This window comes from Oryzias latipes, chromosome 6, assembly GCF_053564925.1.
Source record: "Oryzias latipes strain Hd-rR chromosome 6, Olatipes_Hd-rR_3.1".
In the NCBI taxonomy this organism is placed as follows: Eukaryota; Metazoa; Chordata; class Actinopteri; order Beloniformes; family Adrianichthyidae; genus Oryzias; species Oryzias latipes.
Window position 1 is genome coordinate 12,522,593 of NC_136242.1, and position 22,476 is coordinate 12,545,068.

General features: G+C 44.7%; 47 non-coding genes across 47 annotated transcripts; all 47 read left to right on the forward strand.

The window, feature by feature from the left end:
• The first annotated feature begins 107 nt into the window (after positions 1 to 107).
• trnar-acg (transfer RNA arginine (anticodon ACG)) lies at positions 108 to 180 on the forward strand. Its single transcript has one exon. It is a non-coding gene; the product is annotated as a tRNA-Arg (tRNA).
• Positions 181 to 570: 390 nt separating this feature from the next.
• Positions 571 to 643, forward strand: trnak-cuu (transfer RNA lysine (anticodon CUU)). Its single transcript has one exon. It is a non-coding gene; the product is annotated as a tRNA-Lys (tRNA).
• A 599-nt stretch (positions 644 to 1,242) lies between these two features.
• Positions 1,243 to 1,331, forward strand: trnay-gua (transfer RNA tyrosine (anticodon GUA)). The gene is given in 2 exon segments: positions 1,243 to 1,279; positions 1,296 to 1,331. It is a non-coding gene; the product is annotated as a tRNA-Tyr (tRNA).
• Positions 1,332 to 1,455: 124 nt separating this feature from the next.
• trnar-acg (transfer RNA arginine (anticodon ACG)) lies at positions 1,456 to 1,528 on the forward strand. Its single transcript has one exon. It is a non-coding gene; the product is annotated as a tRNA-Arg (tRNA).
• A 389-nt stretch (positions 1,529 to 1,917) lies between these two features.
• On the forward strand, positions 1,918 to 1,990 carry trnak-cuu (transfer RNA lysine (anticodon CUU)). The gene has a single exon. It is a non-coding gene; the product is annotated as a tRNA-Lys (tRNA).
• Positions 1,991 to 2,595: 605 nt separating this feature from the next.
• Positions 2,596 to 2,684, forward strand: trnay-gua (transfer RNA tyrosine (anticodon GUA)). Its single transcript is given in 2 exon segments — positions 2,596 to 2,632; positions 2,649 to 2,684. It is a non-coding gene; the product is annotated as a tRNA-Tyr (tRNA).
• Positions 2,685 to 2,807: 123 nt separating this feature from the next.
• trnar-acg (transfer RNA arginine (anticodon ACG)) lies at positions 2,808 to 2,880 on the forward strand. The gene has a single exon. It is a non-coding gene; the product is annotated as a tRNA-Arg (tRNA).
• A 388-nt stretch (positions 2,881 to 3,268) lies between these two features.
• Positions 3,269 to 3,341, forward strand: trnak-cuu (transfer RNA lysine (anticodon CUU)). The gene has a single exon. It is a non-coding gene; the product is annotated as a tRNA-Lys (tRNA).
• A 611-nt stretch (positions 3,342 to 3,952) lies between these two features.
• On the forward strand, positions 3,953 to 4,041 carry trnay-gua (transfer RNA tyrosine (anticodon GUA)). The gene is given in 2 exon segments: positions 3,953 to 3,989; positions 4,006 to 4,041. It is a non-coding gene; the product is annotated as a tRNA-Tyr (tRNA).
• A 124-nt stretch (positions 4,042 to 4,165) lies between these two features.
• On the forward strand, positions 4,166 to 4,238 carry trnar-acg (transfer RNA arginine (anticodon ACG)). Its single transcript has one exon. It is a non-coding gene; the product is annotated as a tRNA-Arg (tRNA).
• Positions 4,239 to 4,628: 390 nt separating this feature from the next.
• Positions 4,629 to 4,701, forward strand: trnak-cuu (transfer RNA lysine (anticodon CUU)). Its single transcript has one exon. It is a non-coding gene; the product is annotated as a tRNA-Lys (tRNA).
• Positions 4,702 to 5,300: 599 nt separating this feature from the next.
• Positions 5,301 to 5,389, forward strand: trnay-gua (transfer RNA tyrosine (anticodon GUA)). Its single transcript is given in 2 exon segments — positions 5,301 to 5,337; positions 5,354 to 5,389. It is a non-coding gene; the product is annotated as a tRNA-Tyr (tRNA).
• A 124-nt stretch (positions 5,390 to 5,513) lies between these two features.
• Positions 5,514 to 5,586, forward strand: trnar-acg (transfer RNA arginine (anticodon ACG)). Its single transcript has one exon. It is a non-coding gene; the product is annotated as a tRNA-Arg (tRNA).
• A 387-nt stretch (positions 5,587 to 5,973) lies between these two features.
• On the forward strand, positions 5,974 to 6,046 carry trnak-cuu (transfer RNA lysine (anticodon CUU)). Its single transcript has one exon. It is a non-coding gene; the product is annotated as a tRNA-Lys (tRNA).
• Positions 6,047 to 6,651: 605 nt separating this feature from the next.
• trnay-gua (transfer RNA tyrosine (anticodon GUA)) lies at positions 6,652 to 6,740 on the forward strand. Its single transcript is given in 2 exon segments — positions 6,652 to 6,688; positions 6,705 to 6,740. It is a non-coding gene; the product is annotated as a tRNA-Tyr (tRNA).
• A 124-nt stretch (positions 6,741 to 6,864) lies between these two features.
• On the forward strand, positions 6,865 to 6,937 carry trnar-acg (transfer RNA arginine (anticodon ACG)). Its single transcript has one exon. It is a non-coding gene; the product is annotated as a tRNA-Arg (tRNA).
• Positions 6,938 to 7,326: 389 nt separating this feature from the next.
• On the forward strand, positions 7,327 to 7,399 carry trnak-cuu (transfer RNA lysine (anticodon CUU)). The gene has a single exon. It is a non-coding gene; the product is annotated as a tRNA-Lys (tRNA).
• Positions 7,400 to 8,001: 602 nt separating this feature from the next.
• Positions 8,002 to 8,090, forward strand: trnay-gua (transfer RNA tyrosine (anticodon GUA)). Its single transcript is given in 2 exon segments — positions 8,002 to 8,038; positions 8,055 to 8,090. It is a non-coding gene; the product is annotated as a tRNA-Tyr (tRNA).
• A 124-nt stretch (positions 8,091 to 8,214) lies between these two features.
• On the forward strand, positions 8,215 to 8,287 carry trnar-acg (transfer RNA arginine (anticodon ACG)). The gene has a single exon. It is a non-coding gene; the product is annotated as a tRNA-Arg (tRNA).
• A 390-nt stretch (positions 8,288 to 8,677) lies between these two features.
• trnak-cuu (transfer RNA lysine (anticodon CUU)) lies at positions 8,678 to 8,750 on the forward strand. Its single transcript has one exon. It is a non-coding gene; the product is annotated as a tRNA-Lys (tRNA).
• Positions 8,751 to 9,361: 611 nt separating this feature from the next.
• On the forward strand, positions 9,362 to 9,450 carry trnay-gua (transfer RNA tyrosine (anticodon GUA)). Its single transcript is given in 2 exon segments — positions 9,362 to 9,398; positions 9,415 to 9,450. It is a non-coding gene; the product is annotated as a tRNA-Tyr (tRNA).
• Positions 9,451 to 9,574: 124 nt separating this feature from the next.
• Positions 9,575 to 9,647, forward strand: trnar-acg (transfer RNA arginine (anticodon ACG)). The gene has a single exon. It is a non-coding gene; the product is annotated as a tRNA-Arg (tRNA).
• Positions 9,648 to 10,036: 389 nt separating this feature from the next.
• trnak-cuu (transfer RNA lysine (anticodon CUU)) lies at positions 10,037 to 10,109 on the forward strand. Its single transcript has one exon. It is a non-coding gene; the product is annotated as a tRNA-Lys (tRNA).
• A 606-nt stretch (positions 10,110 to 10,715) lies between these two features.
• Positions 10,716 to 10,804, forward strand: trnay-gua (transfer RNA tyrosine (anticodon GUA)). Its single transcript is given in 2 exon segments — positions 10,716 to 10,752; positions 10,769 to 10,804. It is a non-coding gene; the product is annotated as a tRNA-Tyr (tRNA).
• Positions 10,805 to 10,928: 124 nt separating this feature from the next.
• On the forward strand, positions 10,929 to 11,001 carry trnar-acg (transfer RNA arginine (anticodon ACG)). The gene has a single exon. It is a non-coding gene; the product is annotated as a tRNA-Arg (tRNA).
• A 390-nt stretch (positions 11,002 to 11,391) lies between these two features.
• trnak-cuu (transfer RNA lysine (anticodon CUU)) lies at positions 11,392 to 11,464 on the forward strand. Its single transcript has one exon. It is a non-coding gene; the product is annotated as a tRNA-Lys (tRNA).
• Positions 11,465 to 12,062: 598 nt separating this feature from the next.
• trnay-gua (transfer RNA tyrosine (anticodon GUA)) lies at positions 12,063 to 12,151 on the forward strand. Its single transcript is given in 2 exon segments — positions 12,063 to 12,099; positions 12,116 to 12,151. It is a non-coding gene; the product is annotated as a tRNA-Tyr (tRNA).
• Positions 12,152 to 12,275: 124 nt separating this feature from the next.
• trnar-acg (transfer RNA arginine (anticodon ACG)) lies at positions 12,276 to 12,348 on the forward strand. The gene has a single exon. It is a non-coding gene; the product is annotated as a tRNA-Arg (tRNA).
• A 389-nt stretch (positions 12,349 to 12,737) lies between these two features.
• trnak-cuu (transfer RNA lysine (anticodon CUU)) lies at positions 12,738 to 12,810 on the forward strand. The gene has a single exon. It is a non-coding gene; the product is annotated as a tRNA-Lys (tRNA).
• A 600-nt stretch (positions 12,811 to 13,410) lies between these two features.
• On the forward strand, positions 13,411 to 13,499 carry trnay-gua (transfer RNA tyrosine (anticodon GUA)). Its single transcript is given in 2 exon segments — positions 13,411 to 13,447; positions 13,464 to 13,499. It is a non-coding gene; the product is annotated as a tRNA-Tyr (tRNA).
• Positions 13,500 to 13,623: 124 nt separating this feature from the next.
• Positions 13,624 to 13,696, forward strand: trnar-acg (transfer RNA arginine (anticodon ACG)). Its single transcript has one exon. It is a non-coding gene; the product is annotated as a tRNA-Arg (tRNA).
• Positions 13,697 to 14,086: 390 nt separating this feature from the next.
• Positions 14,087 to 14,159, forward strand: trnak-cuu (transfer RNA lysine (anticodon CUU)). Its single transcript has one exon. It is a non-coding gene; the product is annotated as a tRNA-Lys (tRNA).
• Positions 14,160 to 14,760: 601 nt separating this feature from the next.
• Positions 14,761 to 14,849, forward strand: trnay-gua (transfer RNA tyrosine (anticodon GUA)). The gene is given in 2 exon segments: positions 14,761 to 14,797; positions 14,814 to 14,849. It is a non-coding gene; the product is annotated as a tRNA-Tyr (tRNA).
• Positions 14,850 to 14,973: 124 nt separating this feature from the next.
• Positions 14,974 to 15,046, forward strand: trnar-acg (transfer RNA arginine (anticodon ACG)). Its single transcript has one exon. It is a non-coding gene; the product is annotated as a tRNA-Arg (tRNA).
• A 390-nt stretch (positions 15,047 to 15,436) lies between these two features.
• Positions 15,437 to 15,509, forward strand: trnak-cuu (transfer RNA lysine (anticodon CUU)). The gene has a single exon. It is a non-coding gene; the product is annotated as a tRNA-Lys (tRNA).
• Positions 15,510 to 16,110: 601 nt separating this feature from the next.
• trnay-gua (transfer RNA tyrosine (anticodon GUA)) lies at positions 16,111 to 16,199 on the forward strand. Its single transcript is given in 2 exon segments — positions 16,111 to 16,147; positions 16,164 to 16,199. It is a non-coding gene; the product is annotated as a tRNA-Tyr (tRNA).
• Positions 16,200 to 16,323: 124 nt separating this feature from the next.
• trnar-acg (transfer RNA arginine (anticodon ACG)) lies at positions 16,324 to 16,396 on the forward strand. The gene has a single exon. It is a non-coding gene; the product is annotated as a tRNA-Arg (tRNA).
• Positions 16,397 to 16,785: 389 nt separating this feature from the next.
• trnak-cuu (transfer RNA lysine (anticodon CUU)) lies at positions 16,786 to 16,858 on the forward strand. The gene has a single exon. It is a non-coding gene; the product is annotated as a tRNA-Lys (tRNA).
• A 610-nt stretch (positions 16,859 to 17,468) lies between these two features.
• Positions 17,469 to 17,557, forward strand: trnay-gua (transfer RNA tyrosine (anticodon GUA)). The gene is given in 2 exon segments: positions 17,469 to 17,505; positions 17,522 to 17,557. It is a non-coding gene; the product is annotated as a tRNA-Tyr (tRNA).
• A 124-nt stretch (positions 17,558 to 17,681) lies between these two features.
• On the forward strand, positions 17,682 to 17,754 carry trnar-acg (transfer RNA arginine (anticodon ACG)). Its single transcript has one exon. It is a non-coding gene; the product is annotated as a tRNA-Arg (tRNA).
• A 389-nt stretch (positions 17,755 to 18,143) lies between these two features.
• On the forward strand, positions 18,144 to 18,216 carry trnak-cuu (transfer RNA lysine (anticodon CUU)). Its single transcript has one exon. It is a non-coding gene; the product is annotated as a tRNA-Lys (tRNA).
• An 818-nt stretch (positions 18,217 to 19,034) lies between these two features.
• On the forward strand, positions 19,035 to 19,107 carry trnar-acg (transfer RNA arginine (anticodon ACG)). The gene has a single exon. It is a non-coding gene; the product is annotated as a tRNA-Arg (tRNA).
• A 389-nt stretch (positions 19,108 to 19,496) lies between these two features.
• trnak-cuu (transfer RNA lysine (anticodon CUU)) lies at positions 19,497 to 19,569 on the forward strand. The gene has a single exon. It is a non-coding gene; the product is annotated as a tRNA-Lys (tRNA).
• Positions 19,570 to 20,385: 816 nt separating this feature from the next.
• On the forward strand, positions 20,386 to 20,458 carry trnar-acg (transfer RNA arginine (anticodon ACG)). The gene has a single exon. It is a non-coding gene; the product is annotated as a tRNA-Arg (tRNA).
• A 389-nt stretch (positions 20,459 to 20,847) lies between these two features.
• Positions 20,848 to 20,920, forward strand: trnak-cuu (transfer RNA lysine (anticodon CUU)). Its single transcript has one exon. It is a non-coding gene; the product is annotated as a tRNA-Lys (tRNA).
• An 824-nt stretch (positions 20,921 to 21,744) lies between these two features.
• On the forward strand, positions 21,745 to 21,817 carry trnar-acg (transfer RNA arginine (anticodon ACG)). The gene has a single exon. It is a non-coding gene; the product is annotated as a tRNA-Arg (tRNA).
• A 389-nt stretch (positions 21,818 to 22,206) lies between these two features.
• On the forward strand, positions 22,207 to 22,279 carry trnak-cuu (transfer RNA lysine (anticodon CUU)). The gene has a single exon. It is a non-coding gene; the product is annotated as a tRNA-Lys (tRNA).
• Positions 22,280 to 22,476: the final 197 nt, after the last annotated feature.

Below are 22,476 nucleotides of genomic sequence, written 5' to 3' on the forward strand. Positions count from 1 at the left end.
TGGGCTGACTGTCTTTTTTCTTTGGCAAATGGACCTTTGCCTTTCATTGGCTGAAAAAGCAAAAGAGGATCTTTGCGCTCTGCGGGCCACGTGAATACAAACGCATGGGGCTAGTGGCGCAATGGATAACGCATCTGACTACGGATCAGAAGATTCTAGGTTCGACTCCTAGCTAGCTCGGCTTTTGGTCACTTCCACATTGCTAAAATGAGCAATTAGCCAACCCACACTGCAAATCATGAAAATCCCATAAGACACACTCAACAATCACCCTGTTTCTAGACCCAAAGCTTACCCTCACCTTGTCTTTCACAGAAAAGATCTCATCTTCCGTCACATTCGAGTGCCTCTTTCGGCTTTTATGGCCACCATTTTGCACAATCTTTCAGACATCATATTTGCACAAGTGAGCTGTTATCTGATAATCTTCGCTATCTTGTTGCATGCGCCAAAACAATTTCACCAGAAGGTTGAATGTTCTCAGCTGTAAACGCAATAGATGTGTCGTTCACATCTCATTGGATTAGTACCTTGTTTTTTTTTTCTTCAAGGGCTCTGAAAGACTTTCATGCCTGGCTAGCTCAGTCGGTAGAGCATGAGACTCTTAATCTCAGGGTCGTGGGTTCGAGCCCCACGTCGGGCGATGACTTGACTGAAGCTGTCAGTATGATTTCAGTTAAGCTATTTGTTTGTTGTGCCATTGCACAAGTAAAATGGTGCTCTGGTCATCCTCCAAGCCCCCCCCCCAATAAGCTTCAGTTAATCCACCAGGAAATGGTTGCTAAGAATCACTAAAGGTGTTTGATGATCCTTAAATGAGTAGTTCTTAACGTGCCTGTCAATGTTCAGCAATCATTATGAAACATGCCGATTCTTTGCAAAAAGATCATTGAAAAATGTTTGTATGGACACAGAATTCCTCAGCAAGCTGCATTGCATGAAGGAGACAGAGGCTTACACCTCTCTTTAGCAGAACCTTGGGATAGGGGAAAAACATCAATGACTAGCAAGAACTAAGAACCAAATTAGCTAAACTGCATATAGGGAGTGATGTTATCAAGGTACACCAAGTCACAGATGCTTGCTCAAGACAAGACATTTCACCAAATCTTGCCTTTGATGGTTCAGTGTCGCACTAGCATCCCCTGTTAGCAGAAGGCCTGAGTCACAATGGGTCCCTTTCAAGGAGTCTGTGGGACATGGTATATCCATAAAGAGGCCTGGAAAACTACTGCTCCATTCCCTTCGATAGCTCAGATGGTAGAGCAGAGGACTGTAGATGAAGCGGGACAGGTATCCTTAGGTCGCTGGTTCAATTCCGGCTCGAAGGAAGAGCTTTCACTTAAGGTGGGCTGACTGTCTTTTTTCTTTGGCAAATGGACCTTTGCCTTTCATTGGCTGAAAAAGCAAAAGAGGATCTTTGCGCTCTGCGGGCCACGTGAATACAAACGCATGGGGCTAGTGGCGCAATGGATAACGCATCTGACTACGGATCAGAAGATTCTAGGTTCGACTCCTAGCTAGCTCGGCTTTTGGTCACTTCCACATTGCTAAAATGAGCAATTAGCCAACCCACACTGCAAATCGTGAAAATCCCATAAGACACACTCAACAATCACCCTGTTTCTAGACCCAAAGCTTACCCTCACCTTGTCTATCACAGAAAAGATCTCATCTTCCGTCACATTCGAGTGCTTCTTTCGGCTTTTATGGCCACCATTTTGCACAATCTTTCAGACATCATATTTGCACAAGTGAGCTGTTATCTGATAATCTTCGCTATCTTGTTGCATGCGCCAAAACAATTTCACCAGAAGGTTGAACGTACTCAGCTGTAAACGCAATAGATGTGTCGTTCACATCTCATTGGATTAGTACCTTGTTTTTTTTTCTTCAAGGGCTCTGAAAGACTTTCATGCCTGGCTAGCTCAGTCGGTAGAGCATGAGACTCTTAATCTCAGGGTCGTGGGTTCGAGCCCCACGTCGGGCGATGACTTGACTGAAGCTGTCAGTATGATTTCAGTTAAGCTATTTGTTTGTTGTGCCATTGCACAAGTAAAATGGTGCTCTGGTCATCTTCCAAGCCCCCCCCTCCCCAACAATAAGCTTCAGTTACTCCACCAGGAATTGGTTGCTAAGAATAACTAAAGGTGTTTGATGATCCTTAAATGAGTAGTTCTTAACGTGCCTGTCAATGTTCAGCAATCATTATGAAACATGCCAATTCTTTGCAAAAAGATCATTGAAAAATGTTTGTATGGACACAGAATTCCTCAGCAAGCTGCATTGGATGAAGGAGACAGAGGCTTACACCTCTCTTTAGCAGAACCTTGGGATAGGGGAAAAACATCAATGACTAGCAAGAACTAAGAACCAAATTAGCTAAACTGCATATAGGGAGTGATGTTATCAAGGTACACCAAGTCACAGATGCTTGCTCAAGACAAGACATTTCACCAAATCTTGCCTTTGATGGTTCAGTGTCGCACTAGCATCCCCTGTTAGCAGAAGGCCTGAGTCACAATGGGTCCCTTTCAAGGAGTCTGTGGGACATGGTATATCCATAAAGAGGCCTGGAAAACTACTGCTCCATTCCCTTCGATAGCTCAGATGGTAGAGCGGAGGACTGTAGATGAAGCGGGACAGGTATCCTTAGGTCGCTGGTTCAATTCCGGCTCGAAGGAAGAGCTTTCACTTAAGGTGGGCTGACTGTCTTTTTTCTTTGGCAAATGGACCTTTGCCTTTCATTGGCTGAAAAGCAAAAGAGGATCTTTGCGCTCTGCGGGCCACGTGAATACAAACGCATGGGGCTAGTGGCGCAATGGATAACGCATCTGACTACGGATCAGAAGATTCTAGGTTCGACTCCTAGCTAGCTCGGCTTTTGGTCACTTCCACATTGCTAAAATGAGCAATTAGCCAACCCACACTGCAAATCATGAAAATCCCATAAGACACACTCAACAATCACCCTGTTTCTAGACCCAAAGCTTACCCTCACCTTGTCTTTCACAGAAAAGATCTCATCTTCCGTCACATTCGAGTGCCTCTTTCGGCTTTTATGGCCACCATTTTGCACAATCTTTCAGACATCATATTTGCACAAGTGAGCTGTTATCTGATAATCTTCGCTATCTTGTTGCAGGCGCCAAAACAATTTCACCAGAAGGTTGAACGTACTCAGCTGTAAACGCAATAGATGTGTTGTTCACATCTCATTGGATTAGTACCTTGTTTTTTTTCTTCAAGGGCTCTGAAAGACTTTCATGCCTGGCTAGCTCAGTCGGTAGAGCATGAGACTCTTAATCTCAGGGTCGTGGGTTCGAGCCCCACGTCGGCCGATGACTTGACTCAAGCTGTCAGTATGATTTCAGTTAAGCTATTTGTTTGTTGTGCCATTGCACAAGTAAAATGGTGCTCTGGTCATCCTCCAAGCCCCCCCCCCCCCCCCCCCCCCAATAAGCTTCAGTTACTCCACCAGGAATTGGTTGCTAAGAATCACTAAAGGTGTTTGATGATCCTTAAATGAGTAGTTCTTAACGTGCCTGTCAATGTTCAGCAATCATTATGAAACATGCCGATTCTTTGCAAAAAGATCATTGAAAAATGTTTGTATGGACACAGAATTCCTCAGCAAGCTGCATTGCATGAAGGAGACAGAGGCTTACACCTCTCTTTAGCAGAACCTTGGGATAGGGGAAAAACATCAATGACTAGCAAGAACTAAGAACCAAATTAGCTAAACTGCATATAGGGAGTGATGTTATCAAGGTACACCAAGTCACAGATGCTTGCTCAAGACAAGACATTTCACCAAATCTTGCCTTTGATGGTTCAGTGTCGCACTAGCATCCCCTGTTAGCAGAAGGCCTGAGTCACAATGGGTCCCTTTCAAGGAGTCTGTGGGACATGGTATATCCATAAAGAGGCCTGGAAGACTACTGCTCCATTCCCTTCGATAGCTCAGATGGTAGAGCGGAGGACTGTAGATGAAGCGGGACAGGTATCCTTAGGTCGCTGGTTCAATTCCGGCTCGAAGGAAGAGCTTTCACTTAAGGTGGGCTGACTGTCTTTTTTCTTTGGCAAATGGACCTTTGCCTTTCATTGGCTGAAAAAGCAAAAGAGGATCTTTGCGCTCTGCGGGCCACGTGAATACAAACGCATGGGGCTAGTGGCGCAATGGATAACGCATCTGACTACGGATCAGAAGATTCTAGGTTCGACTCCTAGCTAGCTCGGCTTTTGGTCACTTCCACATTGCTAAAATGAGCAATTAGCCAACCCACACTGCAAATCATGAAAATCCCATAAGACACACTCAACAATCACCCTGTTTCTAGACCCAAAGCTTACCCTCACCTTGTCTTTCACAGAAAAGATCTCATCTTCCGTCACATTCGAGTGCCTCTTTCGGCTTTTATGGCCACCATTTTGCACAATCTTTCAGACATCATATTTGCACAAGTGAGCTGTTATCTGATAATCTTCGCTATCTTGTTGCATGCGCCAAAACAATTTCACCAGAAGGTTGAATGTTCTCAGCTGTAAACGCAATAGATGTGTCGTTCACATCTCATTGGATTAGTACCTTGTTTTTTTTTTCTTCAAGGGCTCTGAAAGACTTTCATGCCTGGCTAGCTCAGTCGGTAGAGCATGAGACTCTTAATCTCAGGGTCGTGGGTTCGAGCCCCACGTCGGGCGATGACTTGACTGAAGCTGTCAGTATGATTTCAGTTAAGCTATTTGTTTGTTGTGCCATTGCACAAGTAAAATGGTGCTCTGGTCATCCTCCAAGCCCCCCCCCCAATAAGCTTCAGTTAATCCACCAGGAAATGGTTGCTAAGAATCACTAAAGGTGTTTGATGATCCTTAAATGAGTAGTTCTTAACGTGCCTGTCAATGTTCAGCAATCATTATGAAACATGCCGATTCTTTGCAAAAAGATCATTGAAAAATGTTTGTATGGACACAGAATTCCTCAGCAAGCTGCATTGCATGAAGGAGACAGAGGCTTACACCTCTCTTTAGCAGAACCTTGGGATAGGGGAAAAACATCAATGACTAGCAAGAACTAAGAACCAAATTAGCTAAACTGCATATAGGGAGTGATGTTATCAAGGTACACCAAGTCACAGATGCTTGCTCAAGACAAGACATTTCACCAAATCTTGCCTTTGATGGTTCAGTGTCGCACTAGCATCCCCTGTTAGCAGAAGGCCTGAGTCACAATGGGTCCCTTTCAAGGAGTCTGTGGGACATGGTATATCCATAAAGAGGCCTGGAAAACTACTGCTCCATTCCCTTCGATAGCTCAGATGGTAGAGCAGAGGACTGTAGATGAAGCGGGACAGGTATCCTTAGGTCGCTGGTTCAATTCCGGCTCGAAGGAAGAGCTTTCACTTAAGGTGGGCTGACTGTCTTTTTTCTTTGGCAAATGGACCTTTGCCTTTCATTGGCTGAAAAAGCAAAAGAGGATCTTTGCGCTCTGCGGGCCACGTGAATACAAACGCATGGGGCTAGTGGCGCAATGGATAACGCATCTGACTACGGATCAGAAGATTCTAGGTTCGACTCCTAGCTAGCTCGGCTTTTGGTCACTTCCACATTGCTAAAATGAGCAATTAGCCAACCCACACTGCAAATCGTGAAAATCCCATAAGACACACTCAACAATCACCCTGTTTCTAGACCCAAAGCTTACCCTCACCTTGTCTATCACAGAAAAGATCTCATCTTCCGTCACATTCGAGTGCTTCTTTCGGCTTTTATGGCCACCATTTTGCACAATCTTTCAGACATCATATTTGCACAAGTGAGCTGTTATCTGATAATCTTCGCTATCTTGTTGCATGCGCCAAAACAATTTCACCAGAAGGTTGAACGTACTCAGCTGTAAACGCAATAGATGTCGTTCACATCTCATTGGATTAGTACCTTGTTTTTTTTTCTTCAAGGGCTCTGAAAGACTTTCATGCCTGGCTAGCTCAGTCGGTAGAGCATGAGACTCTTAATCTCAGGGTCGTGGGTTCGAGCCCCACGTCGGGCGATGACTTGACTGAAGCTGTCAGTATGATTTCAGTTAAGCTATTTGTTTGTTGTGCCATTGCACAAGTAAAATGGTGCTCTGGTCATCTTCCAAGCCCCCCCCTCCCCAACAATAAGCTTCAGTTACTCCACCAGGAATTGGTTGCTAAGAATAACTAAAGGTGTTTGATGATCCTTAAATGAGTAGTTCTTAACGTGCCTGTCAATGTTCAGCAATCATTATGAAACATGCCAATTCTTTGCAAAAAGATCATTGAAAAATGTTTGTATGGACACAGAATTCCTCAGCAAGCTGCATTGGATGAAGGAGACAGAGGCTTACACCTCTCTTTAGCAGAACCTTGGGATAGGGGAAAAACATCAATGACTAGCAAGAACTAAGAACCAAATTAGCTAAACTGCATATAGGGAGTGATGTTATCAAGGTACACCAAGTCACAGATGCTTGCTCAAGACAAGACATTTCACCAAATCTTGCCTTTGATGGTTCAGTGTCGCACTAGCATCCCCTGTTAGCAGAAGGCCTGAGTCACAATGGGTCCCTTTCAAGGAGTCTGTGGGACATGGTATATCCATAAAGAGGCCTGGAAAACTACTGCTCCATTCCCTTCGATAGCTCAGATGGTAGAGCGGAGGACTGTAGATGAAGCGGGACAGGTATCCTTAGGTCGCTGGTTCAATTCCGGCTCGAAGGAAGAGCTTTCACTTAAGGTGGGCTGACTGTCTTTTTTCTTTGGCAAATGGACCTTTGCCTTTCATTGGCTGAAAAAGCAAAAGAGGATCTTTGCGCTCTGCGGGCCACGTGAATACAAACGCATGGGGCTAGTGGCGCAATGGATAACGCATCTGACTACGGATCAGAAGATTCTAGGTTCGACTCCTAGCTAGCTCGGCTTTTGGTCACTTCCACATTGCTAAAATGAGCAATTAGCCAACCCACACTGCAAATCATGAAAATCCCATAAGACACACTCAACAATCACCCTGTTTCTAGACCCAAAGCTTACCCTCACCTTGTCTTTCACAGAAAAGATCTCATCTTCCGTCACATTCGAGTGCCTCTTTCGGCTTTTATGGCCACCATTTTGCACAATCTTTCAGACATCATATTTGCACAAGTGAGCTGTTATCTGATAATCTTCGCTATCTTGTTGCAGGCGCCAAAACAATTTCACCAGAAGGTTGAACGTACTCAGCTGTAAACGCAATAGATGTGTTGTTCACATCTCATTGGATTAGTACCTTGTTTTTTTTTCTTCAAGGGCTCTGAAAGACTTTCATGCCTGGCTAGCTCAGTCGGTAGAGCATGAGACTCTTAATCTCAGGGTCGTGGGTTCGAGCCCCACGTCGGGCGATGACTTGACTGAAGCTGTCAGTATGATTTCAGTTAAGCTATTTGTTTGTTGTGCCATTGCACAAGTAAAATGGTGCTCTGGTCATCCTCCAAGCCCCCCCCCCCCCAATAAGCTTCAGTTACTCCACCAGGAATTGGTTGCTAAGAATCACTAAAGGTGTTTGATGATCCTTAAATGAGTAGTTCTTAACATGCCTGTCAATGTTCAGCAATCATTATGAAACATGCCAATTCTTTGCAAAAAGATCATTGAAAAATGTTTGTATGGACACAGAATTCCTCAGCAAGCTGCATTGGATGAAGGAGACAGAGGCTTACACCTCTCTTTAGCAGAACCTTGGGATAGGGGAAAAACATCAATGACTAGCAAGAACTAAGAACCAAATTAGCTAAACTGCATATAGGGAGTGATGTTATCAAGGTACACCAAGTCACAGATGCTTGCTCAAGACAAGACATTTCACCAAATCTTGCCTTTGATGGTTCAGTGTCGCACTAGCATCCCCTGTTAGCAGAAGGCCTGAGTCACAATGGGTCCCTTTCAAGGAGTCTGTGGGACATGGTATATCCATAAAGAGGCCTGGAAAACTACTGCTCCATTCCCTTCGATAGCTCAGATGGTAGAGCGGAGGACTGTAGATGAAGCGGGACAGGTATCCTTAGGTCGCTGGTTCAATTCCGGCTCGAAGGAAGAGCTTTCACTTAAGGTGGGCTGACTGTCTTTTTTCTTTGGCAAATGGACCTTTGCCTTTCATTGGCTGAAAAAGCAAAAGAGGATCTTTGCGCTCTGCGGGCCACGTGAATACAAACGCATGGGGCTAGTGGCGCAATGGATAACGCATCTGACTACGGATCAGAAGATTCTAGGTTCAACTCCTAGCTAGCTCGGCTTTTGGTCACTTCCACATTGCTAAAATGAGCAATTAGCCAACCCACACTGCAAATCATGAAAATCCCATAAGACACACTCAACAATCACCCTGTTTCTAGACCCAAAGCTTACCCTCACCTTGTCTTTCACAGAAAACATCTCATCTTCCGTCACATTCCAGTGCCTCTTTCGGCTTTTATGGCCACCATTTTGCACAATCTTTCAGACATCATATTTGCACAAGTGAGCTGTTATCTGATAATCTTCGCTATCTTGTTGCAGGCGCCAAAACAATTTCACCAGAAGGTTGAACGTACTCAGCTGTAAACGCAATAGATGTGTCGTTCACATCTCATTGGATTAGTACCTTGTTTTTTTTTTCTTCAAGGGCTCTGAAAGACTTTCATGCCTGGCTAGCTCAGTCGGTAGAGCATGAGACTCTTAATCTCAGGGTCGTGGGTTCGAGCCCCACGTCGGGCGATGACTTGACTGAAGCTGTCAGTATGATTTCAGTTAAGCTATTTGTTTGTTGTGCCATTGCACAAGTAAAATGGTGCTCTGGTCATCCTCCAAGCCCCCCCCCCCCCCCCCCCCCCAATAAGCTTCAGTTACTCCACCAGGAATTGGTTGCTAAGAATCACTAAAGGTGTTTGATGATCCTTAAATGAGTAGTTCTTAACGTGCCTGTCAATGTTCAGCAATCATTATGAAACATGCCGATTCTTTGCAAAAAGATCATTGAAAAATGTTTGTATGGACACAGAATTCCTCAGCAAGCTGCATTGGATGAAGGAGACAGAGGCATACACCTCTCTTTAGCAGAACCTTGGGATAGGGGAAAAACATCAATGACTAGCAAGAACTAAGAACCAAATTAGCTAAACTGCATATAGGGAGTGATGTTATCAAGGTACACCAAGTCACAGATGCTTGCTCAAGACAAGACATTTCACCAAATCTTGCCTTTGATGGTTCAGTGTCGCACTAGCATCCCCTGTTAGCAGAAGGCCTGAGTCACAATGGGTCCCTTTCAAGGAGTCTGTGGGACATGGTATATCCATAAAGAGGCCTGGAAAACTACTGCTCCATTCCCTTCGATAGCTCAGATGGTAGAGCGGAGGACTGTAGATGAAGCGGGACAGGTATCCTTAGGTCGCTGGTTCAAATCCGGCTCGAAGGAAGAGCTTTCACTTAAGGTGGGCTGACTGTCTTTTTTCTTTGGCAAATGGACCTTTGCCTTTCATTGGCTGAAAAAGCAAAAGAGGATCTTTGCGCTCTGCGGGCCACGTGAATACAAACACGTGGGGCTAGTGGCGCAATGGATAACGCATCTGACTACGGATCAGAAGATTCTAGGTTCGACTCCTAGCTAGCTCGGCTTTTGGTCACTTCCACATTGCTAAAATGAGCAATTAGCCAACCCACACTGCAAATCATGAAAATCCCATAAGACACACTCAACAATCACCCTGTTTCTAGACCCAAAGCTTACCCTCACCTTGTCTTTCACAGAAAAGATCTCATCTTCCGTCACATTCGAGTGCCTCTTTCGGCTTTTATGGCCACCATTTTGCACAATCTTTCAGACATCATATTTGCACAAGTGAGCTGTTATCTGATAATCTTTGCTATCTTGTTGCATGCGCCAAAACAATTTCACCAGAAGGTTGAATGTTCTCAGCTGTAAACGCAATAGATGTGTTGTTCACATCTCATTGGATTAGTACCTTGTTTTTTTTTCTTCAAGGTCTCTGAAAGACTTTCATGCCTGGCTAGCTCAGTCGGTAGAGCATGAGACTCTTAATCTCAGGGTCGTGGGTTCGAGCCCCACGTCGGGCGATGACTTGACTGAAGCTGTCAGTATGATTTCAGTTAAGCTATTTGTTTGTTGTGCCATTGCAAAAGCACAAGTAAAATGGTGCTCTGGTCATCTTCCAAGCCCCCCCCCCCAATAAGCTTCAGTTACTCCACCAGGAATTGGTTGCTAAGAATCACTAAAGGTGTTTGATGATCCTTAAATGAGTAGTTCTTAACATGCCTGTCAATGTTCAGCAATCATTATGAAACATGCCAATTCTTTGCAAAAAGATCATTGAAAAATGTTTGTATGGACACAGAATTCCTCAGCAAGCTGCATTGGATGAAGGAGACAGAGGCTTACACCTCTCTTTAGCAGAACCTTGGGATAGGGGAAAAACATCAATGACTAGCAAGAACTAAGAACCAAATTAGCTAAACTGCATATAGGGAGTGATGTTATCAAGGTACACCAAGTCACAGATGCTTGCTCAAGACAAGACATTTCACCAAATCTTGCCTTTGATGGTTCAGTGTCGCACTAGCATCCCCTGTTAGCAGAAGGCCTGAGTCACAATGGGTCCCTTTCAAGGAGTCTGTGGGACATGGTATATCCATAAAGAGGCCTGGAAAACTACTGCTCCATTCCCTTCGATAGCTCAGATGGTAGAGCGGAGGACTGTAGATGAAGCGGGACAGGTATCCTTAGGTCGCTGGTTCAATTCCGGCTCGAAGGAAGAGCTTTCACTTAAGGTGGGCTGACTGTCTTTTTTCTTTGGCAAATGGACCTTTGCCTTTCATTGGCTGAAAAAGCAAAAGAGGATCTTTGCGCTCTGCGGGCCACGTGAATACAAACGCGTGGGGCTAGTGGCGCAATGGATAACGCATCTGACTACGGATCAGAAGATTCTAGGTTCGACTCCTAGCTAGCTCGGCTTTTGGTCACTTCCACATTGCTAAAATGAGCAATTAGCCAACCCACACTGCAAATCATGAAAATCCCATAAGACACACTCAACAATCACCCTGTTTCTAGACCCAAAGCTTACCCTCACCTTGTCTTTCACAGAAAACATCTCATCTTCCGTCACATTCGAGTGCCTCTTTCGGCTTTTATGGCCACCATTTTGCACAATCTTTCAGACATCATATTTGCACAAGTGAGCTGTTATCTGATAATCTTCGCTATCTTGTTGCATGCGCCAAAACAATTTCACCAGAAGGTTGAATGTTCTCAGCTGTAAACGCAATAGATGTGTCGTTCACATCTCATTGGATTAGTACCTTGTTTTTTTTTTCTTCAAGGGCTCTGAAAGACTTTCATGCCTGGCTAGCTCAGTCGGTAGAGCATGAGACTCTTAATCTCAGGGTCGTGGGTTCGAGCCCCACGTCGGGCGATGACTTGACTGAAGCTGTCAGTATGATTTCAGTTAAGCTATTTGTTTGTTGTGCCATTGCACAAGTAAAATGGTGCTCTGGTCATCCTCCAAGCCCCCCCCCAATAAGCTTCAGTTAATCCACCAGGAAATGGTTGCTAAGAATCACTAAAGGTGTTTGATGATCCTTAAATGAGTAGTTCTTAACGTGCCTGTCAATGTTCAGCAATCATTATGAAACATGCCGATTCTTTGCAAAAAGATCATTGAAAAATGTTTGTATGGACACAGAATTCCTCGGCAAGCTGCATTGCATGAAGGAGACAGAGGCTTACACCTCTCTTTAGCAGAACCTTGGGATAGGGGAAAAACATCAATGACTAGCAAGAACTAAGAACCAAATTAGCTAAACTGCATATAGGGAGTGATGTTATCAAGGTACACCAAGTCACAGATGCTTGCTCAAGACAAGACATTTCACCAAATCTTGCCTTTGATGGTTCAGTGTCGCACTAGCATCCCCTGTTAGCAGAAGGCCTGAGTCACAATGGGTCCCTTTCAAGGAGTCTGTGGGACATGGTATATCCATAAAGAGGCCTGGAAAACTACTGCTCCATTCCCTTCGATAGCTCAGATGGTAGAGCAGAGGACTGTAGATGAAGCGGGACAGGTATCCTTAGGTCGCTGGTTCAATTCCGGCTCGAAGGAAGAGCTTTCACTTAAGGTGGGCTGACTGTCTTTTTTCTTTGGCAAATGGACCTTTGCCTTTCATTGGCTGAAAAAGCAAAAGAGGATCTTTGCGCTCTGCGGGCCACGTGAATACAAACGCATGGGGCTAGTGGCGCAATGGATAACGCATCTGACTACGGATCAGAAGATTCTAGGTTCGACTCCTAGCTAGCTCGGCTTTTGGTCACTTCCACATTGCTAAAATGAGCAATTAGCCAACCCACACTGCAAATCATGAAAATCCCATAAGACACACTCAACAATCACCCTGTTTCTAGACCCAAAGCTTACCCTCACCTTGTCTTTCACAGAAAAGATCTCATCTTCCGTCACATTCGAGTGCCTCTTTCGGCTTTTATGGCCACCATTTTGCACAATCTTTCAGACATCATATTTGCACAAGTGAGCTGTTATCTGATAATCTTCGCTATCTTGTTGCATGCGCCAAAACAATTTCACCAGAAGGTTGAACGAACTCAGCTGTAAACGCAATAGATGTGTCGTTCACATCTCATTGGATTAGTACCTTGTTTTTTTTTCTTCAAGGGCTGTGAAAGACTTTCATGCCTGGCTAGCTCAGTCGGTAGAGCATGAGACTCTTAATCTCAGGGTCGTGGGTTCGAGCCCCACGTCGGCCGATGACTTGACTGAAGCTGTCAGTATGATTTCAGTTAAGCCATTTGTTTGTTGTGCCATTGCACAAGTAAAATGGTGCTCTGGTCATCCTCCAAGCCCCCCCCCCCAATAAGCTTCAGTTACTCCACCAGGAATTGGTTGCTAAGAATCACTAAAGGTGTTTGATGATCCTTAAATGAGTAGTTCTTAACGTGCCTGTCAATGTTCAGCAATCATTATGAAACATGCCGATTCTTTGCAAAAAGATCATTGAAAAATGTTTGTATGGACACAGAATTCCTCAGCAAGCTGCATTGCATGAAGGAGACAGAGGCTTACACCTCTCTTTAGCAGAACCTTGGGATAGGGGAAAAACATCAATGACTAGCAAGAACTAAGAACCAAATTAGCTAAACTGCATATAGGGAGTGATGTTATCAAGGTACACCAAGTCACAGATGCTTGCTCAAGACAAGACATTTCACCAAATCTTGCCTTTGATGGTTCAGTGTCGCACTAGCATCCCCTGTTAGCAGAAGGCCTGAGTCACAATGGGTCCCTTTCAAGGAGTCTGTGGGACATGGTATATCCATAAAGAGGCCTGGAAAACTACTGCTCCATTCCCTTCGATAGCTCAGATGGTAGAGCGGAGGACTGTAGATGAAGCGGGACAGGTATCCTTAGGTCGCTGGTTCAATTCCGGCTCGAAGGAAGAGCTTTCACTTAAGGTGGGCTGACTGTCTTTTTTCTTTGGCAAATGGACCTTTGCCTTTCATTGGCTGAAAAAGCAAAAGAGGATCTTTGCGCTCTGCGGGCCACGTGAATACAAACGCATGGGGCTAGTGGCGCAATGGATAACGCATCTGACTACGGATCAGAAGATTCTAGGCTCAACTCCTAGCTAGCTCGGCTTTTGGTCACTTCCACATTGCTAAAATGAGCAATTAGCCAACCCACACTGCAAATCATGAAAATCCCATAAGACACAGTCAACAATCACCCTGTTTCTAGACCCAAAGCTTACCCTCACCTTGTCTTTCACAGAAAACATCTCATCTTCCGTCACATTCGAGTGCCTCTTTCGGCTTTTATGGCCACCATTTTGCACAATCTTTCAGACATCATATTTCCACAAGTGAGCTGTTATCTGATAATCTTCGCTATCTTGTTGCATGCGCCAAAACAATTTCACCAGAAGCTTGAATGTTCTCAGCTGTAAACGCAATAGATGTGTCGTTCACATCTCATTGGATTAGTACCTTGTTTTTTTTTTCTTCAAGGGCTCTGAAAGACTTTCATGCCTGGCTAGCTCAGTCGGTAGAGCATGAGACTCTTAATCTCAGGGTCGTGGGTTCGAGCCCCACGTCGGGCGATGACTTGACTAAAGCTGTCAGTATGATTTCAGTTAAGCTATTTGTTTGTTGTGCCATTGCACAAGTAAAATGGTGCTCTGGTCATCCTCCAAGCCCCCCCCCCCCAATAAGCTTCAGTTACTCCACCAGGAATTGGTTGCTAAGAATCACTAAAGGTGTTTGATGATCCTTAAATGAGTAGTTCTTAACGTGCCTGTCAATGTTCAGCAATCATTATGAAACATGCCGATTCTTTGCAAAAAGGTCATTGAAAAATGTTTGTATGGACACAGAATTCCTCAGCAAGCTGCATTGCATGAAGGAGACAGAGGCTTACACCTCTCTTTAGCAGAACCTTGGGATAGGGGAAAAACATCAATGACTAGCAAGAACTAAGAACCAAATTAGCTAAACTGCATATAGGGAGTGATGTTATCAAGGTACACCAAGTCACAGATGCTTGCTCAAGACAAGACATTTCACCAAATCTTGCCTTTGATGGTTCAGTGTCGCACTAGCATCCCCTGTTAGCAGAAGGCCTGAGTCACAATGGGTCCCTTTCAAGGAGTCTGTGGGACATGGTATATCCATAAAGAGGCCTGGAAAACTACTGCTCCATTCCCTTCGATAGCTCAGATGGTAGAGCGGAGGACTGTAGATGAAGCGGGACAGGTATCCTTAGGTCGCTGGTTCAATTCCGGCTCGAAGGAAGAGCTTTCACTTAAGGTGGGCTGACTGTCTTTTTTCTTTGGCAAATGGACCTTTGCCTTTCATTGGCTGAAAAAGCAAAAGAGGATCTTTGCGCTCTGCGGGCCACGTGAATACAAACGCATGGGGCTAGTGGCGCAATGGATAACGCATCTGACTACGGATCAGAAGATTCTAGGTTCGACTCCTAGCTAGCTCGGATTTTGGTCACTTCCACATTGCTAAAATGAGCAATTAGCCAACCCACACTGCAAATCATGAAAATCCCATAAGACACACTCAACAATCACCCTGTTTCTAGACCCAAAGCTTACCCTCACCTTGTCTTTCACAGAAAAGATCTCATCTTCCGTCACATTCGAGTGCCTTTTTCGGCTTTTATGGCCACCATTTTGCACAATCTTTCAGACATCATATTTGCACAAGTGAGCTGTTATCTGATAATCTTCGCTATCTTGTTGCATGCGCCAAAACAATTTCACCAGAAGGTTGAACGTACTCAGCTGTAAACGCAATAGATGTGTCGTTCACATCTCATTGGATTAGTACCTTGTTTTTTTTTTCTTCAAGGGCTGTGAAAGACTTTCATGCCTGGCTAGCTCAGTCGGTAGAGCATGAGACTCTTAATCTCAGGGTCGTGGGTTCGAGCCCCACGTCGGGCGATGACTTGACTGAAGCTGTCAGTATGATTTCAGTTAAGCTATTTGTTTGTTGTGCCATTGCACAAGTAAAATGGTGCTCTGGTCATCCTCCAAGCCCCCCCCCCCCAATAAGCTCCAGTTACTCCACCAGGAATTGGTTGCTAAGAATCACTAAAGGTGTTTGATGATCCTTAAATGAGTAGTTCTTAACGTGCCTGTCAATGTTCAGCAATCATTATGAAACATGCCAATTCTTTGCAAAAAGATCATTGAAAAATGTTTGTATGGACACAGAATTCCTCAGCAAGCTGCATTGGATGAAGGAGACAGAGGCTTACACCTCTCTTTAGCAGAACCTTGGGATAGGGGAAAAACATCAATGACTAGCAAGAACTAAGAACCAAATTAGCTAAACTGCATATAGGGAGTGATGTTATCAAGGTACACCAAGTCACAGATGCTTGCTCAAGACAAGACATTTCACCAAATCTTGCCTTTGATGGTTCAGTGTCGCACTAGCATCCCCTGTTAGCAGAAGGCCTGAGTCACAATGGGTCCCTTTCAAGGAGTCTGTGGGACATGGTATATCCATAAAGAGGCCTGGAAAACTACTGCTCCATTCCCTTCGATAGCTCAGATGGTAGAGCGGAGGACTGTAGATGAAGCGGGACAGGTATCCTTAGGTCGCTGGTTCAATTCCGGCTCGAAGGAAGAGCTTTCACTTAAGGTGGGCTGACTGTCTTTTTTCTTTGGCAAATGGACCTTTGCCTTTCATTGGCTGAAAAAGCAAAAGAGGATCTTTGCGCTCTGCGGGCCACGTGAATACAAACGCATGGGGCTAGTGGCGCAATGGATAACGCATCTGACTACGGATCAGAATATTCTAGGTTCGACTCCTAGCTAGCTCGGCTTTTGGTCACTTCCACATTGCTAAAATGAGCAATTAGCCAACCCAAACTGCAAATCATGAAAATCCCATAAGACACACTCAACAATCACCCTGTTTCTAGACCCAAAGCTTACCCTCACCTTGTCTTTCACAGAAAAGATCTCATCTTCCGTCACATTTGAGTGCCTCTTTCGGCTTTTATGGCCACCATTTTGCACAATCTTTCAGACATCATATTTCCACAAGTGAGCTGTTATCTGATAATCTTCGCTATCTTGTTGCATGCGCCAAAACAATTTCACCAGAAGGTTGAACGAACTCAGCTGTAAACGCAATAGATGTGTCGTTCACATCTCATTGGATTAGTACCTTGTTTTTTTTTCTTCAAGGGCTCTGAAAGACTTTCATGCCTGGCTAGCTCAGTCGGTAGAGCATGAGACTCTTAATCTCAGGGTCGTGGGTTCGAGCCCCACGTCGGGCGATGACTTGACTGAAGCTGTCAGTATGATTTCAGTTAAGCTATTTGTTTGTTGTGCCATTGCACAAGTAAAATGGTGCTCTGGTCATCCTCCAAGCCCCCCCCCCCCCCCCCCCCCAATAAGCTTCAGTTACTCCACCAGGAATTGGTTGCTAAGAATCACTAAAGGTGTTTGATGATCCTTAAATGAGTAGTTCTTAACGTGCCTGTCAATGTTCAGCAATCATTATGAAACATGCCGATTCTTTGCAAAAAGATCATCGAAAAATGTTTGTATGGACACAGAATTCCTCAGCAAGCTGCATTGCATGAAGGAGACAGAGGCTTACACCTCTCTTTAGCAGAACCTTGGGATAGGGGAAAAACATCAATGACTAGCAAGAACTAAGAACCAAATTAGCTAAACTGCATATAGGGAGTGATGTTATCAAGGTACACCAAGTCACAGATGCTTGCTCAAGACAAGACATTTCACCAAATCTTGCCTTTGATGGTTCAGTGTCGCACTAGCATCCCCTGTTAGCAGAAGGCCTGAGTCACAATGGGTCCCTTTCAAGGAGTCTGTGGGACATGGTATATCCATAAAGAGGCCTGGAAAACTACTGCTCCATTCCCTTCGATAGCTCAGATGGTAGAGCGGAGGACTGTAGATGAAGCGGGACAGGTATCCTTAGGTCGCTGGTTCAATTCCGGCTCGAAGGAAGAGCTTTCACTTAAGGTGGGCTGACTGTCTTTTTTCTTTGGCAAATGGACCTTTGCCTTTCATTGGCTGAAAAAGCAAAAGAGGATCTTTGCGCTCTGCGGGCCACGTGAATACAAACGCATGGGGCTAGTGGCGCAATGGATAACGCATCTGACTACGGATCAGAAGATTCTAGGCTCAACTCCTAGCTAGCTCGGCTTTTGGTCACTTCCACATTGCTAAAATGAGCAATTAGCCAACCCACACTGCAAATCATGAAAATCCCATAAGACACACTCAACAATCACCCTGTTTCTAGACCCAAAGCTTACCCTCACCTTGTCTTTCACAGAAAAGATCTCATCTTCCGTCACATTCGAGTGCCTCTTTCGGCTTTTATGGCCACCATTTTGCACAATCTTTCAGACATTATATTTGCACAAGTGAGCTGTTATCTGATAATCTTCGCTATCTTGTTGCATGCGCCAAAACAATTTCACCAGAAGGTTGAACGAACTCAGCTGTAAACGCAATAGATGTGTCGTTCACATCTCATTGGATTAGTACCTTGTTTTTTTTTCTTCAAGGGCTCTGAAAGACTTTCATGCCTGGCTAGCTCAGTCGGTAGAGCATGAGACTCTTAATCTCAGGGTCGTGGGTTCGAGCCCCACGTCGGGCGATGACTTGACTGAAGCTGTCAGTATGATTTCAGTTAAGCTATTTGTTTGTTGTGCCATTGCACAAGTAAAATGGTGCTCTGGTCATCTTCCAAGCCCCCCCCTCCCCAACAATAAGCTTCAGTTACTCCACCAGGAATTGGTTGCTAAGAATCACTAAAGGTGTTTGATGATCCTTAAATGAGTAGTTCTTAACGTGCCTGTCAATGTTCAGCAATCATTATGAAACATGCCAATTCTTTGCAAAAAGATCATTGAGAAATGTTTGTATGGACACAGAATTCCTCAGCAAGCTGCATTGGATGAAGGAGACAGAGGCTTACACCTCTCTTTAGCAGAACCTTGGGATAGGGGAAAAACATCAATGACTAGCAAGAACTAAGAACCAAATTAGCTAAACTGCATATAGGGAGTGATGTTATCAAGGTACACCAAGTCACAGATGCTTGCTCAAGACAAGACATTTCACCAAATCTTGCCTTTGATGGTTCAGTGTCGCACTAGCATCCCCTGTTAGCAGAAGGCCTGAGTCACAATGGGTCCCTTTCAAGGAGTCTGTGGGACATGGTATATCCATAAAGAGGCCTGGAAAACTACTGCTCCATTCCCTTCGATAGCTCAGATGGTAGAGCGGAGGACTGTAGATGAAGCGGGACAGGTATCCTTAGGTCGCTGGTTAAATTCCGGCTCGAAGGAAGAGCTTTCACTTAAGGTGGGCTGACTGTCTTTTTTCTTTGGCAAATGGACCTTTGCCTTTCATTGGCTGAAAAAGCAAAAGAGGATCTTTGCGCTCTGCGGGCCACGTGAATACAAACGCATGGGGCTAGTGGCGCAATGGATAACGCATCTGACTACGGATCAGAAGATTCTAGGTTCGACTCCTAGCTAGCTCGGCTTTTGGTCACTTCCACATTGCTAAAATGAGCAATTAGCCAACCCACACTGCAAATCATGAAAATCCCATAAGACACACTCAACAATCACCCTGTTTCTAGACCCAAAGCTTACCCTCACCTTGTCTTTCACAGAAAAGATCTCATCTTCCGTCACATTCGAGTGCCTCTTTCGGCTTTTATGGCCACCATTTTGCACAATCTTTCAGACATCATATTTGCACAAGTGAGCTGTTATCTGATAATCTTCGCTATCTTGTTGCATGCGCCAAAACAATTTCACCAGAAGGTTGAACGAACTCAGCTGTAAACGCAATAGATGTGTCGTTCACATCTCATTGGATTAGTACCTTGTTTTTTTTTCTTCAAGGGCTGTGAAAGACTTTCATGCCTGGCTAGCTCAGTCGGTAGAGCATGAGACTCTTAATCTCAGGGTCGTGGGTTCGAGCCCCACGTCGGGCGATGACTTGACTGAAGCTGTCAGTATGATTTCAGTTAAGCTATTTGTTTGTTGTGCCATTGCACAAGTAAAATGGTGCTCTGGTCATCCTCCAAGCCCCCCCCCCCCCCAATAAGCTTCAGTTACTCCACCAGGAATTGGTTGCTAAGAATCACTAAAGGTGTTTGATGATCCTTAAATGAGTAGTTCTTAACGTGCCTGTCAATGTTCAGCAATCATTATGAAACATGCCGATTCTTTGCAAAAAGATCATTGAAAAATGTTTGTATGGACACAGAATTCCTCAGCAAGCTGCATTGCATGAAGGAGACAGAGGCTTACACCTCTCTTTAGCAGAACCTTGGGATAGGGGAAAAACATCAATGACTAGCAAGAACTAAGAACCAAATTAGCTAAACTGCATATAGGGAGTGATGTTATCAAGGTACACCAAGTCACAGATGCTTGCTCAAGACAAGACATTTCACCAAATCTTGCCTTTGATGGTTCAGTGTCGCACTAGCATCCCCTGTTAGCAGAAGGCCTGAGTCACAATGGGTCCCTTTCAAGGAGTCTGTGGGACATGGTATATCCATAAAGAGGCCTGGAAAACTACTGCTCCATTCCCTTCGATAGCTCAGATAGTAGAGCGGAGGACTGTAGATGAAGCGGGACAGGTATCCTTAGGTCGCTGGTTCAATTCCGGCTCGAAGGAAGAGCTTTCACTTAAGGTGGGCTGACTGTCTTTTTTCTTTGGCAAATGGACCTTTGCCTTTCATTGGCTGAAAAAGCAAAAGAGGATCTTTGCGCTCTGCGGGCCACGTGAATACAAACGCATGGGGCTAGTGGCGCAATGGATAACGCATCTGACTACGGATCAGAAGATTCTAGGTTCGACTCCTAGCTAGCTCGGCTTTTGGTCACTTCCACATTGCTAAAATGAGCAATTAGCCAACCCACACTGCAAATCATGAAAATCCCATAAGACACACTCAACAATCACCCTGTTTCTAGACCCAAAGCTTACCCTCACCTTGTCTTTCACAGAAAACATCTCATCTTCCGTCACATTCCAGTGCCTCTTTCGGCTTTTATGGCCACCATTTTGCACAATCTTTCAGACATCATATTTGCACAAGTGAGCTGTTATCTGATAATCTTCGCTATCTTGTTGCATGCGCCAAAACAATTTCACCAGAAGGTTGAACGAACTCAGCTGTAAACGCAATAGATGTGTCGTTCACATCTCATTGGATTAGTACCTTGTTTTTTTTTCTTCAAGGGCTCTGAAAGACTTTCATGCCTGGCTAGCTCAGTCGGTAGAGCATGAGACTCTTAATCTCAGGGTCGTGGGTTCGAGCCCCACGTCGGCCGATGACTTGACTGAAGCTGTCAGTATGATTTCAGTTAAGCTATTTGTTTGTTGTGCCATTGCACAAGTAAAATGGTGCTCTGGTCATCCTCAAAGCCCCCCCCCCCCCCCCCCCCCCAATAAGCTTCAGTTACTCCACCAGGAATTGGTTGCTAAGAATCACTAAAGGTGTTTGATGATCCTTAAATGAGTAGTTCTTAACATGCCTGTCAATGTTCAGCAATCATTATGAAACATGCCGATTCTTTGCAAAAAGATCATTGAAAAATGTTTGTATGGACACAGAATTCCTCAGCAAGCTGCATTGGATGAAGGAGACAGAGGCTTACACCTCTCTTTAGCACAACCTTGGGATAGGGGAAAAACATCAATGACTAGCAAGAACTAAGAACCAAATTAGCTAAACTGCATATAGGGAGTGATGTTATCAAGGTACACCAAGTCACAGATGCTTGCTCAAGACAAGACATTTCACCAAATCTTGCCTTTGATGGTTCAGTGTCGCACTAGCATCCCCTGTTAGCAGAAGGCCTGAGTCACAATGGGTCCCTTTCAAGGAGTCTGTGGGACATGGTATATCCATAAAGAGGCCTGGAAAACTACTGCTCCATTCCCTTCGATAGCTCAGATGGTAGAGCGGAGGACTGTAGATGAAGCGGGACAGGTATCCTTAGGTCACTGGTTCAAATCCGGCTCGAAGGAAGAGCTTTCACTTAAGGTGGGCTGACTGTCTTTTTTCTTTGGCAAATGGACCTTTGCCTTTCATTGGCTGAAAAAGCAAAAGAGGATCTTTGCGCTCTGCGGGCCACGTGAATACAAACGCATGGGGCTAGTGGCGCAATGGATAACGCATCTGACTACGGATCAGAAGATTCTAGGTTCGACTCCTAGCTAGCTCGGCTTTTGGTCACTTCCACATTGCTAAAATGAGCAATTAGCCAACCCACACTGCAAATCATGAAAATCCCATAAGACACACTCAACAATCACCCTGTTTCTAGACCCAAAGCTTACCCTCACCTTGTCTTTCACAGAAAAGATCTCATCTTCCGTCACATTCGAGTGCCTCTTTCCGCTTTTATGGCCACTATTTTGCACAATCTTTCAGACATCATATTTGCACAAGTGAGCTGTTATCTGATAATCTTCGCTATCTTGTTGCATGCGCCAAAACAATTTCACCAGAAGGTTGAATGTACTCAGCTGTAAACGCAATAGATGTGTCGTTCACATCTCATTGGATTAGTACCTTGTTTTTTTTTCTTCAAGGGCTCTGAAAGACTTTCATGCCTGGCTAGCTCAGTCGGTAGAGCATGAGACTCTTAATCTCAGGGTCGTGGGTTCGAGCCCCACGTCGGCCGATGACTTGACTGAAGCTGTCAGTATGATTTCAGTTAAGCTATTTGTTTGTTGTGCCATTGCACAAGTAAAATGGTGCTCTGGTCATCCTCCAAGCCCCCCCCCCCAATAAGCTTCAGTTACTCCACCAGGAATTGGTTGCTAAGAATCACTAAAGGTGTTTGATGATCCTTAAATGAGTAGTTCTTAACGTGCCTGT